Below are 14,484 nucleotides of genomic sequence, written 5' to 3' on the forward strand. Positions count from 1 at the left end.
AATTCGTTTCTAGATTTTAAAGATCCCTGCGACTCACCATACGATATGCTCGTGGCTTTGGCCTACACAGCTTTTGGCGCAGTACAATGTGTGACAGGCACGCTGGACCACCGTGAAGCACTCGGTCGTTTTTTGTTTTTTTCAGGAATATGTTGCCTACATTCGTATTGTGTATGCTACACAAGAAACAGCGCTCGACTGGGTGCCTTTATTGGACGCTTGCACGGGTTTGCCTGAATAAAGGAAAAGAAAAAGCTGGCGTGCCTCGCTGGTAGAGCAGCTGACTCCCGCGCAGCGGGCCTAGATTTGATTACGATGGGAACTGGGTACTTTTTTTCTTTTCTCATTCCCGGCGATAGCCGCTAGGGATACTGGACACTGACGCTGAAGGCGGCGGACACCATCGCCAACCGAAATGGTTATGGGGAGGAGCCCATAACAGCGTAGGCTGTAATGAATGAATGAATGAATGAATAAATAAATAAATAAATAAATAAATAAATAAATAAATAAATAAATAAATAAATAAATAAATAAATAAATAAATAAATAAATAAATAAATAAATAAATAAATAAATAATATCGCGGAGGTGGAAGAAACGCTTTCGCTAAACCACTGCCTGTGACAAGACGGGCAGGTGGCAGTACCATTTCTCCGAGGAGGAGGAGCAAGCGGAGGAGGATATTATAATGAAGAGAAAAGAGGCAAGTCGGCCTGGATAGCGCGCCTCTGCCTGCTACCCGTCACTGGGGTAAGGGTAAGTGAGAGATATAGGGCAAAGGAGGTAGCCGATGGTTATGATATGGTACAACGAGCTACTATATTAATGTTGTCCATTAGGCGGATGCGCGCTTTAGACACACTACACGCAGGAGTAACCTTGTCCACACAAAACTTTATTCCGCAAACACTGTCTTCACGTCTTTTCTTCCGAAAAGGGGCGGGAGGCCAAACTGTCAACACTAGACTGAAGTTTCCTTCGCACGGCAGCATACTGAGGACACAAGCAAAGTATGTGAGCTATTGTCTCGGGAGTTTGATAGACCCTACAGTCACGATTTCGTTCTCGTCCAATCTAGTGAATGTACCGGTGATTGTGCGCTACACCGAGCCGTAATCAATGGATGGGTGTTTCCTGGCCTTTCCGCAACAGAAGTGACAGCCGTAAGTGCAAAACAGCGTCAAATCTATGAAGGCGCTCTTGTCAATATTCGGGGTTGTCCCATTGTCGCGCCATAGATGTTTCGGTGGAGTTCGGGAGCAAATCGTTGATCATACCGGGAAAAATTAAGTTTTAAAATCTTCCCGACACTGTGTGCCTTTTTTGCCTCCGCGTCAGCCTCTTCATCTTCAGCTATTCCACAATGGTTAGGAATCCACTGCCGCACGATGGCAGGCCCGGATTGAGACGCCTCAGCAAACAGAGCCATGATGTCATAAACCAGAGGACTATATATGGTTCAGTAAACCATTAATTTTGCTTGTTTGTTTGTTGCTTGTTTTCAGCCACAGAACACGGTCCATTTCTCGAGGCTTTGTTGAAATATGCAGCCGACTGCTTCTCGAACACCGGTCAACTCAGCTGCTGTTGACGATATCCTGTGTCCTATCTTGAACCACTGCTTGATCACTATTCCAGGTGCCGTGTAAGCTGCTGCGGAAGAGGTCTGTGTTACGGAACCGTCTACAAAAACATGTTCGGTATATCCGTACATGTAATCAATGTAGGATAACGCGAAATGATTGAGCCCAGCAAGCCGAATTTTCGACTTCTTCGTTATTCTGGTGATTGATCGAGAGTCTCGCCGTTAGCTTTATTACCCTCAAGAGTGGAACTTCGGAGTGTAACTTTAGAGAGGAACTTCAGAGTGGCCGTATGTCATGAGGTCCGAAGCCCTACTGCAGTAGAACTGCTTACCAGCTCTCAGATTTCTGAAAGTGACTCCCGGCCGCCCCACACTGACGTTACAGTCTCAGTTTTACATTACTGGGAGGGCAAAAGAGAGCTAAGCATACGGCCTCCAATGCAGTAACTCACGAACGTGACAATTGCACCCACGTGATCACTATGACCGCATCCCGTCACTGCGCAATGATATTAAAACATGAAGGTACCGCAAACCTCATAACTCTGCCGCAGCCAAAGTTTAGGGCACCATGGCTTTCAAGCCATCAGAAGCACATAACTGAACGCCAACTCAACGGCGCACTTTAGCCGCTAGCAAATATTTACAGATCCTAACAGATCGTAGTAGTTGCCGTAAAGACAAATTAACTAAGAAGGCACAAAGAACAAGCGTGCCTTAACACCCGAGCGAAAGCAGAGCGACCAAACCTGTCACGGCGCACTACTAAAGAGCTCGATCAAACTGCTGAGTGGCTTGCGATATTGCGGACTGGCACATCTCGAAGGCTCGAAAACTCGAGTGCGCCCCAAGCAACCGGATATTGCCTGCGGTTTCATTACTCTAACACCACCATCATCGGTCGGCCGTTTGACTTTGTTGACCGCGGTACGTGAATTTCATATAGGGGAAGAAACAGGCCCCTTCGCTCACACGATGACGCTGCCGTTGCTTTTGCAAGAACAGCAGAACATTGGGCCGGCACATTCCCAGAACACGCCCCGTTTACATAGACTCAAGAGCATCGGAAACAAACAAGCCTAGGAACAAAGAAGCATAAAAGCAAGCAACCAAACAAACAAACAAACAAATCAGGCAATAAGAGTGATCTCTTCTGTGTGCATCGAGGGTCATTCGAAAAGGCAAAGGAGGTAGCCGATGGTTATGATATGGTACAACAGCCCCCGGAAATACACTCCACTCGAACCTTCGATCAATTGTGGCCTGATTTGCTGTCAACTCACCTGAGATATTGCTGGTTTTAACACAGTCGTCCACTAACCTCCCGTGAGCAATTTACTTTGCAGAGCTTTCCCAGATAGCGCAACGTGGCAACATTTCTGTATGTAGTTCATGCCCTCCGCTCTGCACACTGAGATCACTAATAACTCTATGTACAGTGATGGCTAATGGTGCGGTTTGTTAAGACCACGGGTTTTAAAATGCGATCTTCAAATAACGTATTGGCGTACAGCAGATAAAAATGCCGCATAACTGCTCTCACTTTTTCCATGTCTATTGCTCTACTTAGAATTGGGAATTAACGGTGGCGAACACTGACGTGCGCATAGTTACCCCTCCTATTTGTTCTGCCGTATATTCTCTAGACATTTTGCTTTGAATAATATTTTCGGTCTTTCATTTTACTCGTGCGTAGCAAGCTCAAAAAGAAGCTTACCCTGTGGTACGTGTTGCTGAAGATCAATCACATGTTTTTTATTTATTTTTTTTTGCGAAGGGCGATGGCTGGAACTTTTTCGCCATTGTACTTGCAAATTGAAGCAGACTTGCATTCTGGGGGTGCTTGCTCCCCCGATTCATTCGAGCAACCTTTGTTTGCTTGGACGCAATCGAAGTAGGAAAGGGCGAAAAAATAGTTTGAAATGCAGAAAACTGGCTTTTAAGACTTCCATATTTGTCAGTACGAGCTGTTTGTGGTCGTTGTTGTGGTTTGCTTGTTAAATGGCATGAATCTGCGGCGAGATATGGCTACCGGTTAGTCCACAAGCACAAAAATCAAAACCGTGCTATTAGGGAAACAAAAAGAAAGAGAGGCCTGCATGTAAAAGAATTTCCCTTACCAATACGATACAATGCAAAATTTGATCACAGCTCTATACGTTTTTTCATTTCGCGATAGTTTAGCTGGTGCGGACGAGGTGTGGCGCAACTGCCTCGCTAATCTGGAAATTGTGTGAGGCAGCGTGTGGGTGACGCGTGGGCACTATTTACAGCAGTAACCAGAGACAAACCTCCAAGACAACGCGTGCTATTCTGGCACCATCTCTTAGCCATCGTCGCCGCACCACGCTTCTCTAATCACGCTTTTCCCCATACCCCCTCCTCTGCTTGCTGCTGCACCGTCTTCCCACATTTTCCTCCTCGCGTCTTTCATCCCCCGCTACGCTCTTCGTTTGCTCTTTCATCTTTCGCTCTGCTCGTTCGGTCGGTTACGCCTTCACCAACGCAGGAACGGACCCCTAAGAACTGCGCTCTAGAAGAATGTATGAAGAAAACGCCACCGAATCAAGCATTTTGTGATACAGGACAAACACAGTCAAATAGAGATAGGCCCGTTGCAGGCTGGATACCTCAGGATTTACTCATGTAGTACTGATTTAGCATGGTTATTCGTTCCTGTTCTATTCGATCCTTGCAGTGACCGACTTAAGTGCTATAGCGATAGCAAATACATGGACACTCCAAGCGAATTTTCACCGTTGGCGGCGGGGTGAGGCTTAGCATATATTTATGCGCTTGTATTGCCAATGCTTATCCATGCCATATATGCTCGTTATATTGTTACACCATTCAATCACCAAAATAGCTCAAATCAGGTCTTATGTTTGTGACTAAATTATTGCTCGGTATTTGGAGAATGGCAGCCCAGAAAGGAATGTTGTGGTGAACGTAATTTACAGCGCATACCTTTTTATCTTAAATCTTCTCAGACTATTAAATATTCAATATTAAAAGTGTGAAACAACATCAGTTGGCCGACCTGAAAGTGATGTGATTTTACTGGCCCGCTTCTTTACAGGCAGCGTAGCGGTGCCTGTGCGATGTGATAACAGGATCTGCACGGCGTGTTAAAGCTTTCTGATCCCAGTCAGTGCTTGACACTTCTGGCGAAACTGTCAATTTTTAATGCGATATCAATTAATAAGGACACTCCAGGCGCACTTCTGCCATCGGCGTCGCCGTGTAGTTCCGTATAAAGTGCAAGGGCGATAACATCGTCGCCGCGCGTCGTACGCTGTATGTGCGAGTGAAAACTTGAAGCTAAACATTTCGACAGAATTGCCTGTCTGGTTGGGAAATTGATTAGAACTTGAGACTGACTCCAACCAAATAACTGAGTTTTATTAGCCCGACGTTTCGGAGCCCATTCGGCTCCTTCTTGAGGGGGTTGTTCTTCGGGGGGTGGCGGTGTGCCGCTTTTACTTTAAAAGCGGCACACCGCCACCCCCCGAAGAACAACCCCCTGAAGAAGGAGCCGAATGGGCTCCGAAACGTCGGGCTAATAAAACTCAGTTATTTGGTTGGAGTAAGTCTCAAGTTCTAGTGCGAGTGAAAGCATGCGAAAGTGCGCCGGCCATCGCGGCTCATTTCGCGCACGCAACGGTGGAAAGCGGGGAGGAAGCGAGACGTTCTCCGTCGCGCGCAAGGCTCCTGGGGAAGGGTAGGAATGGGGGGAAGGGTTCTACTCCGTGCAGCCCGGGCGGTGACTTTACAATTGCTAGGAAGCAAGGCGGGGCGTGGCATTTCAGGGATCGCCAGACGTTCCTGCGCTGGCGCGAGCAAGAGCGGGTACGAGAGAGGAACTCTGGGGGATTTTGCTCCTTGAATATCTGTCTTTACCTAGGTACTGCGGATGAGAAGATTGTTTGCCCGTTTGGTATGCGTTTGTCATAAGGCATGCCGGCATTGCAGAGTGAGGTCATGCGCTGGCCATGTCCATACCCGAGTTTGTTTACTCTGCGACGCTGCCTGCCTGCGTGGTCAAGCAGGTGAAGCGGTGGGCACAGACGGCCCAGTTGGTGATCGCTGTGTCTAAATGTACGACAGACGTACACGAATACCAGAAGCTAAAGGTACGTCGGACAGACCTTCTCGCATCTGCGGTGCTCCTCCTCAGTCAGTCGTGCCGTAATATAACTTTGTCGCGCCGGCGTTCTGCCTCTACTAGGCTAAGGACACGTCGAACGCACATGCTTGCTTCCGTTTCGCTTGCTTCGCGGCTTTTGTGTACCGATGTTTGCACATGTTTTTGCAGAAGGAGATTTATTCACACAAAGGGGGCCATTAAAACATGGTTTTGAAAAGTCAGGGAGAGCAGCATACGAAGAGCTTCGCACGAGTGAAGATACTGCTCCATGAGAACAGGCCTAGCTGCTCTCTACTATGGCCCCTACTGCTCCCCCGGAAAAATCAGTGATGTTATTGAGAAGGTAGAGCACCGTAAGGTGTGAGAAATGTATAATCCGGTATGACAGACTCAGCGCGAGCGCCGCAGGCGCGAGAATGTCTGACATACGGTTTGATTCTTGGGTTCGCGAGCGTCCGACGTACCTTTAGAAACGGTGGTCACCGAATGGGGCGTCAGTGACCACTGATTTCCTGTTTCACCGCTCCAGCGGCTAGCGTGGGAGCGCAAACAAACTCGACCTGACTCCGCAATGCCAGCGCGCCTAGGGAAAAACGCATACAAAACGAGCCAAGAAACTTCTCTACCGTAGTACCTTGCAAAGTCAGACATTCAAGGGGCAAAAGCCCCCAGATTTTCTCTCTCCAACCCGCTCTTACTCGCTCCTGCGCACAAACGTCGGGCGATTCTTGAAAGGCCCGTCTCATGCCACGCCCCGCTGTGCCGCCTAGCGATTGTAAAGTCGCGCCCAGGCGGCCCGGGTGGCCGTGCGTGCCCTCCCTGCAGTCCCCTATATCTTGAAAGGCATCCGCAACGGGTGCAGAGTCCACCGTGAGCTGTGTTTTCGCAGCTTAGCTAGCGTTGATGCGAGGGGCAGCACGAAGGTCAATTTGCTTGCTGCTGATGCCGCGCTTACTCGCTCCAGCGTTTTTACAGCGAGTTTCCGTGGTCATCGGGTGTGAGGTGTTCATGCTGGCTTGTGCGCGGGACAACGTGCTTGTTATTTAGTTAGTGTGTCTGTGTTTACGAGTTTACACGGCCGATAAAACAACTATCCTTACTTGGTATAGCTGTCCACTGATTTGCTATTGCAATCGATGTTCGCCTTTCGGGCGACACTGCGACTTCTTTTTGTATGCCTTTAAGACATCATCAAATGCTGACACCTTTAACCTTACACTTAAAGCTATATAATTTTATTGCAGACAACACCGAGCTCGAACTGCACATTTAATGAGGAAAATCGAAGTTGAAAAATGCACAATAATGCTGAGCACCTGGGATATCCGCACCGAATTACCTGACACGAGAGTTTGACACCGACATCTAAAAAATCACTCTTTTGTGTCGTCCACCAAAGCTAGTGTTGTTCACTTGCCACAAAAAGGCGCCAAAACATTATTTGTCCCTATCGATGCTTCGATACAGCCCTTCGGATGGGGATGTTAGTAACGGAAGAAACACTTTTGGAGCAACTAGACATCTTAACACCTTAATGGCGTCGAGATGTTTAGTCGGCTGACGTGAATTGTCTAAAACCTTTCTGCTCATCGCTATCTGATCTTTGGTTCCTACATGCAGTCTGCAGCCGCGGACGAGACGGAGGAGGCGGTGAGCGCGCGCCTCACATGCACTGGGCGGTGGCGATCCCGTCCTGCGCCGATGGCGACCCTCCTCCACGAATCACGTAATTCTACGACGAGAGGCCTGTCCGCAACTCTGACGTGCACATGGTGATACCTGGGGCACAACTTTTCTTAATGCCAGTGCAGCGGATCCATCGGGAACAGCAGACCGAACTCTGCTGGTGCACAGCGACCAACGCTGGCCCGCTCCCGAAACGCTAGCGTCAAGCTTCGCGGTAAGCATACCTGCAAGTTTAATTTTTTAGTAACAAACTATCGCTTTCATTAGCCTGTTGAAGAGTTACGTATCAATGCCTGCTCATCGCGCTCTATAGGTATGCATTCTTCACATTGGCAAACGACAGTGCAGCGTATTAGGATTCCCGAGTTTCATTTGGTTCTTGATTTTCTTTGTGACCGCAACCCTTAACATTAGGCGCAACAAGCTAGTTGAAAGGTCTTCCCTGACTACTATGGGTGAACTACTATTTGAAGTTTGGAAGACAAATATAATGCTACCCACTTACTATTAGCATTCATATTCAGAATGTAACCATTTCGATCTAGCCAAATTTTTCGCAACCACCGAATGTTAAAGTCTGTTGACCTTAAAGTGTGTTAAAATGTGTTAGATCTTTACAACAGAGAGAAAGCTTTTATTAACACGCACATGCAGATGCCGTTGTGATAGCCTCGTTTAAACCCACTATCACACCGGATAGGTTTGTGGTCGATGGTGGTCGGACTTTCACCGCGCCATTGCAAATGCGTCGATACAAAGAATAATTACAATGATGGGGTTTTACGTGCCAAAACAACGATCTGATTATGACACATACCACTGGGAGGGACTTCGAAAATTTGGACCACCTGGGCTTCCTCAACGTGCACCTAAATCTAAGCACACGGTTGTTTTCGCATTCCAACCGGATCGAAATGCGGCCACCGTGACCGGAATTAGATCCCACGACCTCGTGCTCAGCAGCCGAACACCCTAGCCACTTAGCAACCACGGTTGGGGTCTGATGAAAAGTGCGCATTTTTTGACGCAACTGAGTTGAGGGGCTCGTTCGCCTCCCAACTCCGACTATACCAGCTATTTGAGGCGCACGTGCTGTAGCACGAAAGATTTGGTGTGTCTGAAGGTTTAGCTTTAGATTAGAAGGTTTTGTAGGTTTAGAAGGCAGTCACTTTCACGCAGACCCTTGCACCGCTGGAGACATCACACATGTAACATATCGGCTCATATGTATACATGTTTTCAAATAGAACGTTCTTGGTGTTGACATAGTGCTCTCTCCGTAGTGGTAACTGCACGTGAACCCCTGCGCGAAAGCATTGCAGATGCTGCCGCGCGTCGCAGTACAGAGGCGGTTGTAGCTCTCCCCGGTGAAAATATTTATACAGCGATCGATACTACCGCTTCAGATGAGCGAGTAAACGGCTATCATTTTGTAGCGTAAAGCTACACTACGCGGGTTGGAGCCGAGTTGTGCGTGCTTCTGCGCCTGCCATACTGTGCATGCGCGTGAACCGCGTGACGTCACGAGAGGCGCAGCTGCGTCGCGCTCGCCGCCGCCGCGGCCGCAGCCAGCGCGCGCTTCTCGCCGCCGTTGACTGCGGGGCATTCCCGAGGTGTGACGTCACAGTCGCCGCAGACGCGCCGGCGCCGTGTGCACCCACTGCTTGGTTTGCGATTGCGGCGCCGCACGGCACTGCGCATGCGTGAGGAGGGTGCAACGTGCGTATTGGCCTCGAGCTCCACCACTGGAAAAGCTGGCGCCACCGTCGGCGTGACGTGCTAGGAGGGATCACGTGGACATAGCGGCCGCGTCGGCTGCTTCGGGCGCGCCGAAGCGAGCTGAAAACGAGTTTAAATTCCCTCGTACGCTGCGGTTTTCATTTAGTGGCGAAATTTTCCCGCTTCGAGTGTCTCCTTTACAACGCTTGAAAGCACTACAATAGGTAGTGGCTGCCTTTGAAGGCGCGCAACATGGTAGGCTACTGCTCGGTGCCGCAGGGCCGGACGCACGTAACGGAGGCCGGTGTCGGCCTTATTCACACGTAGCCGCAGGACAAGAAGCTGTGTGAAGCTTGGCTCGCGAAACATAAAACCGGCAGTCATCGGCTACAACTCGGGTATGCAGCAAGCACAGACGCGAGGAAGATTTCTGCTACGGCGCCCGGTCTGCGATGTTCTCAAAACGCGCACTGAGACGCTCGCCTGAGTCCGCTGCCCGACTAATGTCATGACGGTTTGGTCCATGAACTTGTCGATACTATAGATACTGCCAAGTTCAGTGGAGTGGAAAGGCAGCGGTGAGAAGCACATTTAAAGAAAGCATGGTATATGCTCATGTTTGTGTTACGAATTAATGCACTGGATTACAAAAAAGGAGCAGCGGGAAATTGCACGCTGAGAACGCCGATAAACATACAGTGCGACGCAACTCGAGAAATAGTATTGAAAGGTCAAAGAATTTAGAAGAAAAAAAAGATTGCATCGTCGCGACGGCACATCACAGTCCCCGTAGGCGTCGAAGTCTCTACAATGAAATTATTTTTGAACAGCTCTGATAGCGCCCACGCAACAATGGCTGCCTGTATACTGTCAAATGCTCATATTCTGCGGCCTAAAGCTCATGGCACGGTGCGAAAACGCGCGCGCGGAGAAAGCGAAACAGTGCGCGGACAAGCATGCAGACGCGCCGTCGGTCGCTGCGAATCTGCGCGATCGCTGCATTGAGGCTTAATTCTATTACGCTCCCTTTAGTTATACAAACACTATAAGAACATATTTCACATAGTTTGCTCTCGGCGTTTACCTACCTTTCACGCAAGAAGCTGGTTCGGGAGACTCCATCGCGGCGACCGCGCGCAGTGGCGTTCACTGTACGTATTCGGTAAAGCGATAGCGGCTGTAAACGATTGTGTGCTTTCAGCTTGCCCAAGATTATTATTTAGACAGTAAGAAACTTCTCTCGTTTCGAAAGTACTTACAGAAATGTCCGGGAGAGCTCGCGCGTGGTGTCTTCAGTGAGCGCTGACAGCAAAACCTATGAGGAGCGCGTCACGTGATCCCTCATACTACGGCATCGAGGCGCTTCCGATAGAGGGCGACTCCGTAACTCCTCGCCGCCAATACACCAGAACACCGTGAATTCAAAGGGCGCCGCCATATTGATGAGCGCCGGTCGCGCCATCTATCCCAAGCGCCGCGAAGTAAAAGTGGGCTGCCACGCCAGGAGATGCGACCCGGCGCGAAAGCGAAACTTGGGCTTTTTAGCTGCGCGGAAGGCGTGTTTCACGTTTTTTCTAACCTGTCATTTTCGCTGTCTGGATTCAATCAAATTTCAAGACCTCGTGCAAGTCCACAATGGACACACTGAGTGCTGTGCAGACTGCAGAAGCGAATACATCGGGTAGGTACGCTATTACGTTACGTTTGTACAAACCGCGCGCTATATGCTAGGACACCTGTGAGCTTTTTGGTACGTAACCTGTGAAGGAATTTACAGCACTGTGTTGGTGCCATATATTATTAAAGCACGCAGAACACTGTCATCTGCGCTTTCAGTTTGGTCTTGTTTGTAATGGTCTCTACTGGGTTGGCCGCGCTTGGCAACCAACTGGCGAGGTCGTTTGACTGCCTGGTTAGCAGACGCCTGCCCTTCACCACCTGCACACTGAAAACAAAATAGATGTTATAGTAAGAAGGGCTGTAGTTCTTTCCCATGCCATCACTTTTGCGAAGATATAAAGTCCTCTCAAAATGAAATAGAAAATACACCAGGCCAATTGTATCGTGCAACCACTTAAGAGTACAACATTCAGAACAAAAGCCTACAGCACTCGAACAAGCAGCATATGATGCTAAACCTGCACTCATTGGAAAATGAGGTACTACAGTAGTTATAATGTTCAACTACATGAGCAGTCAAAGCCCGTATAACAGGGCGAGCATGACAGATGCAGGTGTTGTACAGTTGCACAAACCATGACGGGGCACGTAAAATTACCATCCCTACTTAAAGCTGCATCATCAGGACCCCTTTGGTACAAGACAACAACCGCACCTGCATTCCAAGAAATTAGCCCCACCAACTGCAGCTACCTGGTACCAGATCTGTTTCGCTTGTGCGAGGCCATCGGATTGTTGGCGCTCCATTAGAAAAGAAAACAGTAAAAAAAAAACTAGTGAGAACGATCAAAATTTTGTTACAAAATACAAGAATAATTAAGCACCTTATTTTCCTCGCCATATGAACGGAAATATTTTGCGCTTTGCCCCGCATAACAGCCCGCACGCAGTTTAGAGCTCAGGAGGCTCAAATGAATTCGTTACGAATGACACCTGCAACACCAGCTCGTAAAGGTAGGTGCGCTTCAAGAACACCTTCGACGACGAGTAGTCGTCGTTTACGTTTTTGTGGACGCATGCTACGTGACGAGCAGACTTCGGTTTACTTTCATTAGCAATAACGCTCACCAGCAAGGCCTACAACTTGTCGTTCACGCTTAATGGTCATTCTGTGCACCAGCTGCAAGTATCGCTAACCGCAAACTCAACTGTTCCACTTAACCGTCGGGAGCTCTGCCTGAATGAAAACACGAAAAGCCTTTTTGTGTTATAGCCAAGGCGAAGCACGGGCGCGGGATTCTGCTCTGTAGGCTTGTTGCCCAGAAAGTGCTCGGAGCAAACCTGCGTATTACGTTTGTAGTGCGCAAAGTTGAACGTGGCACCAAAATATACACAGATCGAATACTCACTCGTGCATTTTCACTGGGTCGGTAGTTCTTCCCATTCACTGCAGCTATCCACCGGTGACGCAGCTTGGCATTCTTCGTTGCGGATGGAAATCGGCGCAGGCTGAAAACACCGTACCGGCACGATTCCCTACGTGTGTTGTGCTCTTCGCAAACAGCGCTAAGCAACCTGCTCCTTTTCCGCTGGTTGTTTTGGCATCCAAACACGACGCAATGATGCCCAGATGACTTCTTCTACTTTGGATCGGTGTGAACGGGCACATTTCCGCACTTTGGAGCCCTAGAGCAGGCGTTTGCCATGTCTACTGGTCGCCGGCGAACAGACTTTGGCAGCCCAGTACAAAATAGCGCCGGTCGACCGGGCAACCCGGGTGCGAGAGTATGCGTTCGGTTAGTCTGGGTGCGAGACTAGCGTGTTCTGGTCTATAGACCAGAACACGCTAGTCTCGCACCCAGACTAACCGAGCGCATACTCTCGCACCCGGGTTGCCCGGTCGACCGGCGCCTACTTGTACTGGGCTGCCAAAGTGTGTTAGCCGGCGACCAGTCGACATGGCAAGCGCCAGCTCTAGGGCTCCAAAGTGCGGAAATGTGCCCGTTCACACGGATCCAAAGTAGAAGAAGTCATCTGGGCATCATTGCGTCGTGTTTGGATGCCAAAACAACCAGCGGAAAAGGAGCAGGTTGCTTAGCGCTGTTTGCGAAGAGCACAACACACGTAGGGAATCGTGCCGGTGCGGTGTTTTCAGCCTGCGCCGATTTCCATCCGCAACGAAGAATGCCAAGCTGCGCCACCAGGGGATAGCTGCAGTGAATAGGAAGAACTACCAACCCAGTGAAAATGCACGAGTGAGTATTCGATCTGTGTATATTTTGGTGCCACGTTCAACTTTGCACCCTACAAACGTAATACGTGTAACACGCAGGTTTGCTCCGAGCACTTTCTGGGCAACAAGCCTACAGAGCAGAATCCCGCGCCGGTGCTTCGCCTTGGCTATAACAAAAAGGCAAGCCTTTTCGTGTTTTCATTCAGGCAGAGCTCCCGACGGTTAAGCGGAACAGATGAGTTTGCGGTTAGCGATACTTGCAGCTGATGCACGGAATGACCATTAAGCGTGAACGACAAGTTGTAGGCCTTGCTTGTGAGCGTTATTGCTAGTGAAAGTAAACCGAAGTCTGCTCATCACGTAGCATGCGTCCACAAAAATGTAAACGACGACTACTCGTCGCCGAAGGTGTTCTTGCAGCGCACCTACCTTTACGAGCTGGTGTTGCAGGTGTCATTCGTAACGAATTCATTTGAGCCTCCTGAGCTCTAAACTGCGTGCGGGCTGTCATGCGGGGCAAAGCGCAAAATATTTCCGTTCATATGGCGAGGAAAATAAGGTGCTTAATTATTCTTGTATTTTGTAACAAAATTTTGATCGTTCTCACTAGTTTTTTTTTACTGTTTTCTTTTCTAAGGGAGCGCCAACAATCCGATGGCCTCGCACATGCGAAACAGGTCTGGTACCAGGTAGCTGCAGTTGGTGGGGCTAATTTCTTGGAATGCAGGTGCGGTTGTTGTCTTGTACCAAAGGAGTCCTGATGATGCAGCTTTAAGTAGGGATGGTAATTTTACGTGCCCTGTCATGGTTTGTGCAACTGTACAACACCTGCATCTGTCATGCTCGCCCTATTATACGGGCTTTGACTGCACATGTAGTTGAACATTATAACTACTGTAGTACCTCATTTTCCAATGAGTGCAGGTTTAGCATCATATACTGCTTGTTCGAGTGCTGTAGGCTTTTGTTCTGAATGTTGTACTCTTTAAGTGGTTGCACGATACAATTGGCCTGGTGTATTTTCTATTTCATTTTGAGAGGACTTTATAACTTCGCAACAGTGATGGCATGGGAAAGAACTACAGCCCTTCTTACTATAACATCTATTTTGTTTTCAATGTGCAGGTGGTGAAGGGCAGGCGTCTGCTAACCAGGCGGTCAAACGACCTCGCCAGTTGGTTGCCAAACGCGGCCAACCCAGTAGAGACCATCACAAACAAGACCAAACTGAAAGTGCAGATGACAGTGTTCTGCGTGCTTTAATAATATATGGCACCAACACAGTGCTCTAAATTCCTTCACAGGTTACGTGCCAAAAAGCTCACACGTGTTCTAGCATATAGCGCGCGGTTTGTACAAACGTAATAGCGTACCTACCCGATGTATTCGCTTCTGCAGTCTGCACAGCACTCAGTGTGGCCATTGCGGACTTGCATGAGGTCTTGAAGTTTGATTAAATCCAGACAGCAAAAATGACAGGTTAGAAAAAAC

At 48.8% G+C, this 14,484-nt stretch overlaps 1 protein-coding gene and 1 long non-coding RNA gene across 19 annotated transcripts in view; both read right to left on the reverse strand.

Moving 5' to 3' along the window:
- Positions 1-14,484, reverse strand: part of LOC135909165 (uncharacterized) — a 465,689-nt gene that overhangs the window by 239,245 nt on the left and 211,960 nt on the right. The gene's annotated exons all lie outside the window — the stretch shown is intronic.
- On the reverse strand, positions 10,966-12,264 carry LOC139059641 (uncharacterized). The gene is made up of 2 exons (XR_011514261.1): positions 12,170-12,264; positions 10,966-11,085 (listed from the first exon to the last, which is right to left on the reverse strand). It is a non-coding gene; the product is annotated as an uncharacterized lncRNA (long non-coding RNA).

The sequence above is a fragment of the Dermacentor albipictus genome, chromosome 4 (assembly GCF_038994185.2).
Source record: "Dermacentor albipictus isolate Rhodes 1998 colony chromosome 4, USDA_Dalb.pri_finalv2, whole genome shotgun sequence".
Lineage (NCBI taxonomy): Eukaryota > Metazoa > Arthropoda > Arachnida > Ixodida > Ixodidae > Dermacentor > Dermacentor albipictus.